Source organism: Pongo abelii, chromosome 2 (assembly GCF_028885655.2).
Source record: "Pongo abelii isolate AG06213 chromosome 2, NHGRI_mPonAbe1-v2.0_pri, whole genome shotgun sequence".
Lineage (NCBI taxonomy): Eukaryota > Metazoa > Chordata > Mammalia > Primates > Hominidae > Pongo > Pongo abelii.
This window is the reverse complement of record NC_085928.1, coordinates 57,492,428-57,508,045: the sequence shown is the minus strand read 5'-3', so window position 1 is coordinate 57,508,045 and position 15,618 is coordinate 57,492,428. Positions and strand designations below refer to the sequence as shown.

Sequence of the window (15,618 nt, the reverse complement as noted above, 5' to 3'; positions counted from 1 at the left end):
TCACTCATAGGTGGGAATTGAACAATGAGAACACATGGACACAGGAAGGGGAACATCACACACTGGGGACTGTTGTGGGGAGGGGGGAGGGGGGAGGGGGGAAGGGATAGCATTAGGAGATATACCTAATGCTAAATGACTAGTTAATGGGGCAGCACATCAACATGGCACATGTATACATATGTAACAAACCTGCATGTTGTGCACATGTACCCTAAAACTTAAAGTATAATAATAATAATAAAATACAATTAAACATCCAGTTTTGTGGCCTCCCTAGCCAGGTTTCCAGGGCTCAGTAGCCCCATGTAAATTGCATTGAATGACACAGGTATAGCAAGTAGTCTGAAGGCTCTTGCTGTTACAGCTTTGTAGTCATTACATTGGGTAAATCTACATCCATTTATTGAGTTAGGTGGTTATAATATTTTATTTTTCAATAAACCCTTTTAGGAGCAATAAACTAAAAAAGTATATGTTTTATGAAAAGTACTAAATGTCTCTTTCTCAAGAAATTAAACATGTAACTTAAACAAAATAGTCACTAATTATTAATCAGTTGCCAAGAATTGTTTTATAGAACTACCAGTAAAATCACCAATTTGTCAGCCAGTAAACACATGTAAGTAATTATTTTGGCTTGTTTTTACCTCTCAAATATGACTCAGGCATAAGTGAATTAGAATGAATGATTTAGTTGTATAAAATTTAGTTATCCTGGGATTAAGATGAAATAAATAATTTAGTAACATACTCTATTGCTATATATATGCAATTGTTCTTTCTCCTTTATATTTTAAAGGGTAGGCTATTTGCTTAAATGATGGGTAGAATATATAAATATATGGTGAAATAGACTGTTCAATTGAGTTTTGTCATGAATTTTCAAAGAAGTTTCATTAATTAAATTTTGTAAATATGACATGATCATTTACATAGAGAAAACAATGTTAGCAGTAATGAAGAAACTCATCACTGGCTCTTTGGCATTTTGCCTAACTCTGATCAGAATTTTTGATTTCTATCATTTGCCATTGTTCCACAATTATCACATGAATAAATCGGTTTTCAGATTTCCCAGAGCTCTTGCCCTCACTGTTAGAGTCCACAAGATTCCATCTAGGGTCTTCTTCATGTTCTTATCTGTATGCTTTTCCTGAGTTCTCCTTCACGGCCATGATATTCATTCTTTCAAGAATTCAGTACCTTTTTTGTTGTAGAGACTATGCTGCACCTGCTCACCTTGAAGAAGAGAAAGACATGGCCCCATTTCAGGAAATTAAAAGTCTAAAGAGGATGATACACAATATGTATGCTTATGCAGCCCGGGGTGACATATTGATAGTTGATGACACATATAAGAGGGGCACCTGAGTCTGAAAGGGGGTGGAATTGTCATAAAGGCCTCTGGAACAAATGGCCCCTCCCTTTCTCTAATTTGGAGTGGGCAAGTCACGTAAACTCTGTGTGTCTCAGATTCTTCTTTAAAATACTAATTTAAAGGGTGCCTATCTCATGGAGCTATTATAAGATTTAAAATATTAAAAATATGTGGCCAAGCAATGTGGCTCACTCCTGTAATCCTAGCCTGTAGTCCAGTGCTTTGGAGGCTTAGGTGGGAGGATCCCTTGAGGACAAGAGTTTGAAGTTACAGTGAGGTATGATTGCACCACTGCCCACTGCATTCCAGCCTGGGCGACAAAGTGGAAATAACAAGAACAACAACAACAACAAATATATATGTTATATATATATGTGTAAAATATATAATTTTCTTACAACAGTTCTTGGCATATTATAAGAATTAGTATTGTTTCTTATAACTGCCATGGTTTATTCTAAAATTAGACTTCTCAGTTGAGCTCGAATTGATGTATCACATAAACAACACACATTCATTTAACTGTTACAGGTCCTCCCCTCTTTATTTTACTTCCACATGATTTTTCAAATCCAGATTCTCTTTCTTACTCCCCACCCTATGTTAAAAATGCTGTTATTATTCACCTCCATTCTTTGTTCTCTTCCATGTGAGTATGTGTTTTATTATACCAGTTATTGGATTGCATTATTATTGTACTTAGTTTGCTTTTCTCCTTTATACGAAGCCAATAATATAAGTTTCAGCAGGGCAAAGACCATGTTTATCTTGTTTCCCACTTTATTCCTCAGGACCGGAACGGTACTTGACACATTTAAACACGGATTTGTTGAATGAATAAATAAATGAGTACATTTATGCTAGTTCTCCCGGATTAGAATATAGATGTTATAATCCTCTTCCTTAAGCAAGTGCCTCAGAGCCTGCTAGAGAATAGACTGTCAAAGTTTGTCCAGATGAGTAGAAATGAAGCCCAGTATCTCTATGAAGTAATACTTTTTTGAATAGTTTAGGTCCTTTTATACCCAGATATAGAAAATGGTGTTTCACTTCATTCACGAAATAACAATGGCATCCAGGTTTATTATAGCTCTTTGTTCCATATAATTTATTTGGGAAAGTGGGAAATAATCCACCAAGGAGGAAAGTTCAGCAGGAAATTAGGAAGTGTGGCACATGAAAGGTGTTCAGTGCTCAAATACACTTGGAAAACCCCAAATTAAATCAAATTCAGCACACTTCTTTAGAATCAAAATTCTTGGAATCTAATTAGCTAGTATACATTTTGAATCTCCAAGTAAGTGCTATACAATAATACTTCATTTTTCAAATGTATTAGACCTTGAAGCACTTCAGATGCACATAGAAGAGATTTTTTTTTTTTTTTTAAATGAGTCTGAACATGGCTTATGGGGTTTTTGAAGGGTCTGGCTCTAGTCTCATCTTGACATCCTTTTTCTCTTGCTTACTAAGCTCTAGCCACTCCAGTGCTTTTCCTGCACTGGGGCTGTTGTGCATGCTTTTTTCTTTGCCTGGAGTAGTTCCCTGGTATCCATCTCCTGTTTATTTTCTGGTCCTCAGTGTAAAAGCCCCTTCTCCTTATCTTCGCCAGTCTAAAATCAGTTCGTCGGGAATGCTTGCTCAAGGCTTCCTCTTTTTATCCTTTACTTATTTATAATCTGTAGTTATAAGTTGTGATTGTATTTATGTTTTATATTCTGAAATACTTACAACTTACCAATTTTCTTTTGATTTTACCTTTAAGAGCTATTCCATTGCATAAGTGTACATATGTAAATTCTGTGCTATAAACGTTGTTAATGGTCATTTAACTTTTGTTTTGTAAAGAATATCCTGTTTGAACCTTATGTCCTTGAAAGAAAATGAAGATTTTTACTACTACCTTAACCAATACAGATATAGTGATAATAGCTTGAGCTAGTGAGTGGATGAAATTAGAATAGATATGCTTTGGCATTCAGGCTCTGCTGTTTCCGAGCGTGAGCTGCTCCTTACTGAGCAGTGCCGGCATTGTTTTGTTGTTTACTTTATTGAAATCTTACCGCCCCTAAACTAGCATCAACATGTGGTACTATTTATTTACAACATACAAGTTAAGGAAATGAAGTCTCTTTATGGTTATTTCCTCTAGCAGAAGATAATAGCACAACTTGCTTCAGTATTTACGCTTTTTAAAATAAAACACAATTTCACCCTTTCCTCATCAGCCCATCAGAAGTTTCTCTGGCTGCCTTTCTTCCTCTCCTTCTCTTTCTTTCTCATTACCTTTCCTTTTCTCTCCATACTCCAATAGATATCAGCTGTACATTTGGTGATTAAACTTTGTGATATTTGAAAGAAGATAGCCAAAAACCAGAAATAAAAGTCAAGGGCCAGGCATGGTGACTGTCCTGTAATCTCGGCACTTTGGGAAGCTGAGGTGGCAGAATCACTTAAGCACTGGAGTTTAAGACCACCCTAGGTAACATAGCGAAACCCTTTCTCTACACCAAATTAAAATGAAATTACCTGGGCATAGTGGTGCATGCCTGTAGTCTTTGATACTTGGGAGGTGAGGAGGAAGGATTGCTTGAGCCCAAGAGTCCGAGGCTGCAGTGAGCTATGATCATGCCGCTGCACTCCAGCCTGGGCAACAGAGTGAGACACAGTCTAAAAAAAAAAAGTCCAGGATTTTATTTTTTATTGGTACTTATCAGTTTTAGGAAAGATATGTTCTTTCTAAAAGTCTCTATGTTCTTTCTAAAAGTCTTAATTTACAGACTCCAGGTGCCTCCAGTGACTGAAGTGTAAAAATATTAAAAGATCATAGCCAATGCAAAAATAGGAATGTCAGAATCAAATATCCTGAGAAGAAGCTATCAGTAGTGTCTAGAGTCTTAGATAGTATTCTCTTAACTGATAAAGACCTGAAAATATCTCCTATCAAGGCAGGAGTGAAGCATTCTATTCTTGGTTTCTGTGTTTTTCTTCCCCCCACTGCATCCCTCCTTCTCCCTCCCCCTCCCCCTCCCCCTCCCTCATAACATAAGGGCAGGCAGGATTCTGAGGCAGGGAAGGATTTGAGTCTATGTCAGGAAAAGTGTAGCCGTGGCTTTATTTTAGGGCCCTACTCTTTTGTCTTCCCTGTGGTTGGCTCTTTTCCCTGCTATACTGATTATTTTAGCAGGTAGAAAAAAGTGGCTGCTGCTAGAAAGTTTCCTTAAGAAATGTGAATATTTTAGGCTATTTGAGCATAAATGTAGCTAATTCAGACACACTGGGAACAAACCAGAAGGAGACTTGATTCTTTTCCACTCTTTCTGCAGGATACATTAACATCCCATAGAAAGTAGAGATATGCTTCTTGTATTGTGTGTGTTTTTATGTTACCTTATAGATATGAACTAGCTCAAATAAATATCCACTAGGTTATTTTCCTGTTTATTTACATGTTATGTGTGTGTGTATGCATGTGTGTGTATCACATCTAAAGTCCAAAAGTTTATACCCGTTGATCATATATTATTTAATATTTTGGTTTTCTGCAATTCATAATCTCAACACACCTAAAATTTATAGACAATAGGGCAAGATTATACATTTCTAGAGTGTGCAAGTGGGAGGTTTACTTTAAAAATAGATATGAAATACTGTTTCTGTATTAAATATATGAATATTACATGTTAGGAGCAGGAGGCTTTATGAACAAATGTTGATGCCTAAGTAATATGCTTGTGAGAATCCTGGTATGGTTAGGCTTTGTGTCCTCACCCAAATCTCATCTTGAACTGTAATCTCCATAATCCCCATAATCTCCACATGTCAAAGGAGAGACCAGGTGGAGGTAATTGAATCATGGGGGCAGTTTCCCCCATGTTTTCTCATGATGGTGAGTGAGTTCTCACAAGATCTGATGGTTTTATAAGGGGCTTGTCTTCCTTCGCTCGGCACTTCTCTTTCCTGCCGCCTTGTGAAGAAGGTGCCTTGCTTCCTCTTCGCCTTCTGCCACGATTGTAAGTTTCCTGAGGCCTCCCCAGCCATGTGGAGCTGTGAGTCAGTTAAACCTTTTTCCTTTATAAATTACCTAGCCTTGGGCTGTTCTTTATAGCAGTATGAAAATGGACTAATACAGATTCTATATTAAAAATAAGTCTGGGTCAGGCACAGTGGCTCATGCTTGTAATTTTCATACTTTGGGAGGCCAAGACAGGAAGAATGCTTGAGGTCAGGAGTTCAAGAGCAGCCTGGGCAACATAGTGAGACCCCATCTTTATTTAAAAAAATGAAAATAAAAATAGCCAGGCATGATGGCTCTCACCTGAAGTCCATCATGAGGCTTCTCAGGAGGCTAAGGCAGGAAGACTGCCTGAGCCCAGGCAACCTGGAGGCTGCAGTGAGGCCAGGAGGTTGCAGTGAGCCATGGTCATGCCACTATACTCCAGCCTTGGTGACAGAGTGAAACCCTGTCTCAAATAATAATAATAATGTCTGGCACACCATAGATGCTAAATTAACTAATTTAACAAAAGTTTGAGTACCTACTGGATACCCAACCTTCCTGAACCCTGGGAATGAAGCAGTGAAGAAAACAGATAAGACGCCAACCCTCAGAGCCCTATACTTTGGTGAGGAAGACCAACAATACAGAGTACATTTCTAGGTAGCAACAAGTACTATGAAGAAAAAGGCAATCAGCTAGAAAGATTCAGTGTTATGTTGTAAAGTGGCTGTCTATTAGTGTGTGGTCAAGATAAGCATTCTGAAAAGGTGATATTTAAGCAGAGACCTGAATGAAGTGACATGCAATATCATATTCTGAGAATAAGCAAACAGTGAGGAGAAAAGGAATTGTGAAGTCCCTGCAGGGACAATGGGGTTGGTGTGTTTAAAGGAAGGCCAGGGAGATGTAGATTGGTAAGTGAGGGAGAATTTCACGAGACTCCAGAGAGTTTGGCAGTTGTCAGATCATATAAAACCTTGTAGGCCCTTGTAAGGAGATTCAATTTTCTTCTGTTTTATTCAGTTTATTCTGTGTTTGATGGGGAGCTGTTTTAACAGCTTTTTAAAGGTTTGGATCAGGGAAATGGTATGACATTACTGAAAAGATCGTTTTTTTCTATTCTAGAAGGAAGATAGATGTTGGGCAGATGTAGAACTTTTGGGCAGATTTAAGATATTTGTATTGCAGTAGTCCAGTGAGAAGCTGTCTTAGATGAGTGCAGTAGCATCAGGGGCTTTAATAATTAATTAAATTAAACATGGAGTGCATGTTGAAAGTATAACTGATTTAAAGAAAAAAAACTTGCTGAGTGATTGGTTGTATATGAGGGGAAGAAAGAAGTTAACTCTGAAGTTTTTGACCAAGAGGTAAACAGGCCTCTGAAAATGGGACTTCTGGCATAAGGTACACTGTAGCCATTCACAAATCCATGGGGAACTGGGAGGAGAAGGATTTGGGGGAAAATCAAGAGGTTAGTTTTGGATATCACAAGTGTGAGATGTATGTTTGCTATATAAGTGGAAATATTGAGTAGGCACTTAAAAATATAAGCCTGGAATTTAGTGGAGAGGTTCGGACTGGCAATTTGAGTCAGAAATCATCTGTTTATAAAAGGCATTCAAAGCAGTGAGCTTGTATCAGATCATCTGAAGAGTGTGTGTGAAGAAAGATGTGGTTGAGCTACTGAGCTCCAAGTTACTCTAACATAAGGAGGTCAGGAAGAAAAACAGAAGCTGGGAGCTAAGAAGATAAAGAAGGATATGCAGGTGAAATGGGAGGACCTATTTAAATAAGCATGTTTTAGAAGGAGTTAATGCTCAAAATGCCAGCTGCATTTGCAGAGTTTAATTTAGATGAGGATTGAGAATTGGCCATTGATTTAGCATGATGGTCATTTATTTGGACTAAAAATGGTTTTGTTGGAATGGTTGGGCTGAAATTCTGATTCAGATGGGTTATGAAGAAAATGGAAAGTGAGAAAGTGAAGGCAGCAAGTGTAGAAAACTTTTATGTATAGAGAGAGGATATTTACAAAGTAGTAGAAAAGTGGGTTTGGTAGCTGGAATGGAGGTCAAAAGTCAAAAAGTTTCTTTTAAGGTAGGTGATAGTTCAGCTGATGGGATTGAGCTGATAGAGAGGGTTCTTTGAAAAACGCAGGGGCAATTTATCTGATGTAATAAGAAAGTAGGTGAAGTATATGGTAGATTTGATTGGGTGTTGATGCTTTTTAATTGCTTCCATTTTCTCATTTAAATAGAAGGCAAGGCCATCCAGTGAAAGTGAGTGAGGGAGAGGTATTGGAAATTCCAGGTGAGAGGAAGTATGGTGTTGTCCACTGCAAGAGTGGGAGAGAGTAGTTCACTAAGGGAATGTGATAGGATTCCTTAGGGATCAGATTCAACTAAGGGTGGAGTTTTGTTAGGACTAGAAGAGTGATGTAAAGGAATGATTCGGGTAATAGACTGTGAGAATTCTAATTTGGATAAGCATGGACAGGACAGCCGAAGAAGGATAGTAGGTACAAAAGATGTGGTTAGGTGTAATTCTCTGTTGCGGGGTGAAGAGTTGTTGGATGAGGGCACTGAATATTTTGGCTTATGGAACAACCTTATAAGGAGACCAAAGCATGCTGTGACTTCCCTTAAGTCACAACCACGGCTCTTTGAAAGCCAGGAGGAGGGCAGTCTCTTAGGATCCCCTCAAAAATGTTTGAATGACAATGGTGTTTCTCCATTTCCCTTACATTTTCATATACTTAACTTTTCCAAAATGGTAACAACAATAAAAAGATTCACAATTTTCTAGGTCGAATCTGTTAAATTATAGCATTAAATAATAAGCCACAACAGGAGGTATAATTATAAGGTAACCTTGAGAGACAGTTGATTCGAATACACTCAATCCATCACCAAATGTATTCTCCAAAGTGTTACCAGAGTAAGCTTTCTAAAATGCAAATTTGACATGTGACTCACAAATGTGAAACATTCAGTGGTGTCTTTTCTGTTGCTTATAACAGAATAACTGAAACTGGGTAATTTATAAAGAAAAGGAATTTATTTCTTACAGTGATAGAGACTGAGAACTCCAAGGTCAGGGGCCTGCCTCCGTGAGGTCTCTTCTTGCTGATGGCGTCTCCCTGCAGAGTTCCTAGGTGTTGCTGTCCTCTCATATACTGAGTCTCTGTGACTTTACACATGACATTTCCTTTCATTTGGAATGCACTCCCTCCTCTACTTTGCTTTATGGACTATCTTATATTTTAAGGCCAAATATCTTTCTTATCTTATAAGAAACTTTCATAGAAGGTCTCCTGTCTTCATCCTCATTCCTGCCTGGTTGACATTCATCCCCGCCACCTCACTGCAACTCAATCAGGACTTCCCTTTTTTATTTAAATACTGTTTAAGTATAATCTACTTAAACAAATCTAATATTGTATAAATTACACTTCCCAAAATAAAAACCCTCCCCATTTTAGTCCTTTTACTGGACCACATGTCATTTCAGCGACTTGCCTTTTGACTTTATTTCCATAGCATATGCTTGCTCTCAAATAAATGCTCATTAACTATTAGAATTCTTTCTAAAATAAAAGTATATATACTAAGTGCTCTTTAAATTTCATATATTAAAACAAGATGGTCTGCCATTAATTTTGGCTTTTGTTATTAAAAATTATTTCCATGTCTTGGGAGGCTGAGGCGGGCAGATCACAAGGTCAGGAGTTCAAGACTAGTCTGGCCAACAGAGTGAAACCCCATCTCTACTAAAAATACAAAAAAATGGCCGGGCATGGTGGCAGGCACCTGTAATCCCAGCTACTCGGGAGGTTGAGGCAGGAGAATCACTTGAACCCAGGAGGCGGAGGGTGCAGTGAGCGGAGATCGCACCACTGCACTCCAGCCTGGACAACAGTGCGAGACTCTGTCTCAAAAAAAAAAAAAAAAAATTATTTCCATGTCAAAAATAATTTGACCTTCTCATGCTGTCATATATGACAGCCTTTAAATTGCTATGTTTTATATCATTGATTTAATGTAGTTTCCTGAGCAATTTATGAAAGCAATATTTTTAAATAAAAATTATGATTTATTTTGTAATAAACTAATTTGCAAAGTATATTTTTTAAATATGGAGCTATTTTACCTTATAAATTTATATGTTTTTTAATGGTGATGACATTTTAATGCTACACTTTTTAACTTACTATGAAAAGGTTTTACTCTAAGAGATCTACAAAAAAAGGTAAAAAGAAAAACTTCATTTTAAATGTAAAATGGTGTTTTGTTTCCTCACATTAAAATGCATTTTAAAATGTCAAAATAAATGTGAAAAGCCAAAATTAAATCTCTTGGTCATATTTTTGAAAAGTGATAATTCTTTCTATTTTAATTAAGTCCCTAAAGAATTTTTAAATGTGAGTGTCTCCAACCTAGAGGATAATTTTAAAACAATTATGTATATAATTATTTGCTTTATAATTTTCTTCCATCCCACATAGTCATAATTTTAAGCCTTTATTTTAATGAGCCCCCATGAAATGATGTGTTAAGTGTTAAATAATTTCCAACTTCCCATTTTATTTTCTCTTGATTAATGGAATCAATAAACAATTTATATTAAAATGCAAATGTGGACATATACACTCAAATGAAATAAATAATCTAATTGTCAGTTTTAAAAAATTAGCATGATAATCTATAGTTGTACCCTTAATATATGTGAAATATGTTTCTTTTTATTCTAATTTCAACATGGACAGATATAGCAGAAGACCATAAAACCATTTTGTTCCATCTAAGTGAGAAAATGGTAAATTATCTTAACATATATGTATGTGTAGATATATTTACAAGACAAATTTGGATCAAGTTCATAAAGACTTGGATAATATGAAGGACAATTTTTTTATAGAATGAATACTACTTGCATAGTTTAGCCATGGTGCTGAGGGTCTGCAAAATATTGTTGTTATTCTTCTTTTTATAGGGCAGAGACAAATGCTAAACATATCAATATTATTGATGATTTTACCAGAGATCCCTTTTTAAAAATAAATGAATGAAAATTACATGTTCCTTGCAATAGGTTACAAAATTATATAGTAATTTTCTGCATGTTTGCATTATTTTGATATAATTTAAAGAGTCATTTTTTAAAAAGAATCTCATATATAAGTTCAAAGATTTCCAAAAGTATATTAGGTACGGTGTTTCTTTTCTGGGTGTGTAGCAGTTTTTCAGGCTGAGAAAATGACTGATGAGTAGATTTATGAAGAGTGAATATCACTAAAGGAACATCAATAACTTTAGCTCTAGTCTTAATTTTTCAAGTAAGTATGCAAGTAACTAAGTAATGCTTCTTTTTCAAGGACTTACTCTACATGTGTAAAATGAGAGTTGGCCTAAATTCATTTCTAACCTCTTAATACAAAGGGAGATTCAGGATAGGATATGCATCCTCAATGAAATTTCTGAACTGTGAGAGAAAAGTGAAGCAAAATGCCAAGGTGAACCAGCGTGTGAGGAAACAGTTCCTGATTTAGAATGTCAAAGGCGAAAGAAACTTCTCACTGCTATTCAAAGTTTATTCCTCTTTGTCCTGCCTAAAAATTAACACGATAAATGATCCTCTTCAGTGGGATCATGTAGAATCATGGAGTGTGGAGTTGAGTTTTCTGAGGTCAACTAGGGATCACTTCTTTACAGTTTTTTCTTGGTGTCTGATTTTCTGCTAGCTTTCTGGGAAACAATTTGCGAGTACTTACGTTAATAAGTCCTAGAGCATGATCATTGAATTATTAAATATAAGGTAATTTATTCTAAGGCTGTAGGCCAACTATAAGTTAAAAATGCTTTGTGCATTAAGATATTTCTTACAAGTTTATTAATTAGAAAACAGTGAAGATATTCTTCTAGTATGATGATCAAATTAAGACATTCTCAGATGAACGAAAACTAAGATAATTTGTTGCCAGCAGACTTATCCTAGAATGGTTAATGGACATTCTATGAAATGGAGAAGGAAAATTGGAAAGAGTAAAAGTACGGCTAAATACAATAAAGTTTCCTTCTCTTTAATTTTTAACTTATGTCACTGTGCAGACATCAAAATAACAGTAAAAGGATACTAGGAATAACTCTACATACATATATTTGGTAATTTAGATGAAATGGATCTATTTCTAAAAAATCACTACCACAACTTACCAAATCTGAAATATTATAATTACCCTGTAACTATTAATAAAATTTAATTTGTAACTTAAAAGCATGTAACATAGGAAAACCTACATGTACATGTCTTTTCAGTGGACAATTTTCTGAAACATTTGAAGAAGAATTCACACTAATTTAGTACAGTTTCTTCCAGAAAAGAGAAAAAGAAGGAACACTACCCAATTCATTTTATGAAGCCAGTATTGCCCTAATATTAGAACCAGATAAAGAGAGTAATAAGAAGATAACTGCGGGTCAATATTCCTCGTGAATTAGGAGCAAAATTCTTAACAAGATATTAGCAAATACAATTCAGCAATATATAAAAAGAATTATACAACATAACCAAGTAGGGTTTGTTCTAGAAATATTAAGCTTGTTTTGTATTTAAAATCCCAACACAGTAACAAGCTAAAGAAGAAAAAAGATTATATTAGTTGATGAAGAAAAAGTATTTTGCCAAATTAAACACCCATTTGAAATAAAATGGCTCAGAGTGATAGGAACAGAGGGGAACTGTCAAGTCTTAATAAAGAAGATCTGTTAAAAACTGAAATGGGACAATATACTTAGTGGCTAAAGTCTAAATTCTTTCTTTCTAACTTTGGGAACAAGACAAAGAAGTCCACTATCACCATTCTTACTTAACACAGTGCTGGGAATTCTGGCTAATGAAATAAAGCCAAAAATAAATAAAAAGAAATCCATAAGACATAGAGATCAGAATGGATAAATAAAACTTTCCTTTCTCTTTGTGGTTGACATGATTGTATATATAGAATATAGAAAATACCAAGGAATCTAAACAAAACCCCTCTAGAATTTAATAAATGAGATGAGCAAGGTTGCAGTTGTATTTCTATATACTAGTAATGAACAGGGGTTATTAAAATTAAAAAATATACTATTTATAAACACTTGTTCTCTCCCTCCTTCTCTCTTTCCCTTCCTACATCCCTCCCTTCATCTTTTTTCTCTCTTAAAAGAAGTAGTAAGATGTAAATCCAATAAGATATATACAGGAATGTATAATGAAAACTATAAAACACTGATGAAAGAAGAAAATTTAAATAAATGGAGGTGCATACTGTGTTCATAGATTGGACAACTCAGAGTAATAAGGATGTCATTTTTCTCCAAATCAAAAGCTGTTTAAGACAATTCCTATCAAATTCTTGGAAGACATTTTTATAGATGTATACATAGAGATTATTTCAAAAGTATATGGTAAGACAAACATTAGAACACTTAATCTTGTAAAAGTGGAATAAAGTGGGGGGAATCAGTCTCCCCAATTTTTAGTCTTACATAGTTATAGTAATCAAGACTGTATGGTGTCAGTGGAGGGATAGATATACTGATGGAACAGAATAGACAACCCAGAAATAGACCTACGCAAATATGCATGACTAATTTTTGACAAAAGTACAAAAGCATTTCAGTGGAGGAATGATGGATTTTTCAACAAATGATACCAGAGCTGTTGGACATCCATAGAAATAAACTTCAACCTAAATTTTCTACCTTATGCAAAAGTTTACTAAAATAGATTATAGATTAACACGTAAAATGTGAAAATTTTAGAAAAATAAAACTGGAGAAAATCTTCAGCTGTAGGATTAGTCAAAGAGTTCTTAGACTTGACATGAGAATACTGTCAATACAAGGAAAAATTGATAAATTTGACTACTTCAAGATTGTGATATAAAGTTCTTGTTAAGATGATGAAATGACAAGCTAGAAACTCAGAGAAAATGTTTGCAAAGCACATACCCAAAGAGGTCTCAAATCCACAATACATAAATGTATCAAAATGCTACAGTTAAAATAATCATAAAATGGCGAGAAAACGGAATATATAGATGGCCAATAAGCAGATGAAAATATATTCAACATCATTTTAGGGAAATGGATACTAAAACTACAATGAGATATCACTACATATCTATCAGACTGCTAAAATTAAAATAGTAACTACACCAAATGCTGGTAAGGATTACTGGATCATTCCTGGTGTGCATATAAAATGCTATAATCACTGCAAAACAGTGTAGTAGTTTCTTGTAAAACTAAATATGCAACTGTCGTACATGCCAGCAAGCAGTTGCACTCCTGCGTATGTATTCCAAATAAATTAAAACTGTTTTCATACAAAAACATACACTTAAATGTTCATTGCAACTTTATTCATCATAGCCAGTACCTGAGAACAACCCACTTGTTCTTCAGTATATTAAACAAGAGTGTAGTACATCCATATCATGTAGTACATTGCTGAGTACTACTCAGCAATAAAAATGAGTAATCTATTAATACACACAACTTGCATGAATCTCTAGAGGATTATGTGGAGTAGCAAAAGCTCATCCCCAAAGGGACATATTCCATTTTGTTTAATCCCATTTGTGTTACCATTCTTGTAGTGACAAAGAAATGGAGAAGAATTTAGTGTTTTCCAGGGCTGAGGGTGGTGGTGAGAAAACAGGAGTGCTCTGGATGTGACTATGAAAGGACAAGAGGATTCCTTCTAGTGATACAATTGTTCTGTATCTTGGCTGTATTGATACCAATATCCTGGCTGTGATATTGTACCATAGTTTTCCAGATGTTATTTGGGGAAAATGGGTAAAGTGAACACAGTACCCCTCTGTATCATTTCTCGTAACTGCATATAAATCTACGGCTTTCTCAAGATAAAAAGTTTAAGAATTTTGGTTTTGCATACAAATTCTAAAGCAGCTGGAAGAAAATATACCCACAATTAATAATTATTTAAGTATTCCCTCTTGATGGCATTTGGCAGTAGTCTTCATTTTCCAAAACCTATTGACATAGCTAATACGTTTTCAAATAGATTCTTTATTTTTAAAACAATACAAATTTTTTTTTTTTTTTGAGAAAAAAATCTCATTCTGTAACCTATGCTGGAGTACTTGAGCTCCTGTAGCCTTGAGCTCCTGGGCCCTGGGCTCAAACGATTCTCCCACCTCAGCCTCCCAAGTAGCTGGAACCACAGGCACATGCCACCACACCTAGCTAATTTTCCTTATTTATTTTTTTATTTATTGAGATGGAATGCTGCTCTGTCTCCCAGGCTGGAGTGCAATAGCGTGATCTCTCGGCTCACTGCAACCTCCGCCTCCTAGGTTCAAGCGATTCTCCTGCCTCAGCCTCCTGAGTAGCTGGGATTACAGGCACGTGCCACCATGCCCAGCTAATTTTTTGTATCTTTAGTAGAGAAGGGTTTTCACCATGTTGGCCAGGCTGGTCTGGATCTCTTGACCTCGTGATCTGCCCGCCTCGGCCTTCCAAAGTGCTGGGATTATAGGCATGAGTCACTGTGCTGATTTTCCTTATTTTTTTGTAGAAAAGAAGTCTCAAATTTCCTGGGCTCAAGCAATACTTCCCACCCCAGCCCCCGCCTCAGCCTCCCACAGAGTTGGGATTGCAGGCATGAGCCATCGTGTCTGGCCTCAAATAGATTCTTAAAAAGCAACTTGTATTTTAATTTAGTCAAATCAGGGACATCTGCTGCTTATGCAGTCACTTAGAACATCAATGCCAATTAAGAACATTTTGATTGAGAACTAATCTTCAGTTTCACAGTTCAGAAGTTATGGTAGGGTTTTTTCCCCCCTTAGATTAGATTGAGCTATAGGGGACACACACCAAATTTATAGAGAAACATATTTTAAAAATTGTTGACCTAGTGATATTAGATGAGATAGATGCTTTAAAAGTAATTGTGAACCAAGAGTGGTGGTGTACACCTGTATTCCCAACTACTTGGGAGGCTGAGGCAGGAGGATCACTTGAGCCCAGGAGTTTCAGGCTTCAGTGAGCCATGATTACACCACTGGACAACAGAGCCAGACCCTGACTCTAAAAAAACAAAAAAAAGTAACTCAGATTTTGGGGTTCACTAAGCAACTTACCTTTGTTTGTTCCAGAGTTTATGAAGGCAAACAGTACTTTTAAGGTTTTTTTTTTTTTTTTCGATGTGTATGTGTGAACAC

At 35.9% G+C, this 15,618-nt stretch overlaps 1 protein-coding gene across 2 annotated transcripts in view; it reads left to right on the top strand.

Moving 5' to 3' along the window:
- The window catches only part of GBE1 (1,4-alpha-glucan branching enzyme 1), a 273,138-nt gene that overhangs the window by 127,513 nt on the left and 130,007 nt on the right, over positions 1-15,618 (top strand). The gene's annotated exons all lie outside the window — the stretch shown is intronic.